Here is a 1,196-nt window from a genome sequence, read left to right as displayed (position 1 = left end):
ACGTTTTCTCAAACGGAGCTGCGTGATCGTGCGTGAACGCTCACTGCCTTCCTTCCTGCTTCAGCTCCCTCCTCCTCCTCCTCCTCCTCATGCCCCTCCTCTGCACAACGGAGCAGCGGGAGTAGGAGGGATCAATTCACAACGAGCACGCACGCACGCACACGCACACACACACACACACACCTTAGACCCAGGCACCTGAAAGTATGGATGGCTATGCCATTTATTGCGTGTTAATATTGCATTGCGCCGTGGCCATATGTTTCTCCTTACTTGCCATCACGCACGATATGGAATCATCAAACAGGCCCGCGCGCGCGCGCGCTCACGTAATGGGGCCATCTTTATTACCTCCGCCGAGGCGCGGCCGAGGTTATGTGATCCAGGCCGTTGTCTGTCCGATAACTCGAACGTTCTGGAGGGATCTGGATGAAATTGTCAGGGAATGTTGGGAATGGTTCCGGGAACAGATGACGACATTTTGGTGATGATCCAGAAGAGATCCTGGATTCTGGATCACTTTGAAGTATTCATTAAATTGTAGTCAATGTAACTTCAAAATGTGTTCCTCAATGTCTCCATTGATTATTGACCAACGTTTATGGAATTTGACACAGTCATGTGGGGGGGGGGGGGGGGGGGCATCTGTCTCACCCCCGAATTTTATCCAGATCGGATCCAGAATGACGTTAGGAAAAAAGATATAACGTTTTAACATTAAAACCCATTTATGGATTCAAAATCAGTTAAAAAATACTTTTCATGTTGGTGTATAAAGACACCAAGAACAATCTAGAACCATCTGGTGCTGATCCAGATCACCATGTAGACGGTGTAGATTCAGTTAGGAGGGGAACGAGCTGCTTGGGGGAGGTCTGTGCTCTCGGAGTGCCTTTCCAGTTGTAATTAGAATGCGTAATTCTAATAATGATAGATATAACGATCAGAAAACTTCTCCTTCATTCCCTACCTTGTGCTGCAGACTCACGCATCGATCTTCCTCTTCCTCTTTCGGCTTGTCCCACCGGAGTCGCCACAGCAAATCAACCCTGCGTTCTTTATTCCGGCAAAGTTTAACGGCGGATTCCATTCCTGCCACAACCCTCTGCATTTATCTGGGCTTGGGACCGCCTCAAGGGAGACACTAGAATAGAATAGAACTTTATTGTCATTACGCACAGTGATGCACTGCAGGT

The sequence above is a fragment of the Brachionichthys hirsutus genome, chromosome 17 (genome assembly GCF_040956055.1).
Source record: "Brachionichthys hirsutus isolate HB-005 chromosome 17, CSIRO-AGI_Bhir_v1, whole genome shotgun sequence".
Taxonomy (NCBI): Eukaryota; Metazoa; Chordata; class Actinopteri; order Lophiiformes; family Brachionichthyidae; genus Brachionichthys; species Brachionichthys hirsutus.
This window is presented reverse-complemented; position numbering follows the sequence as displayed.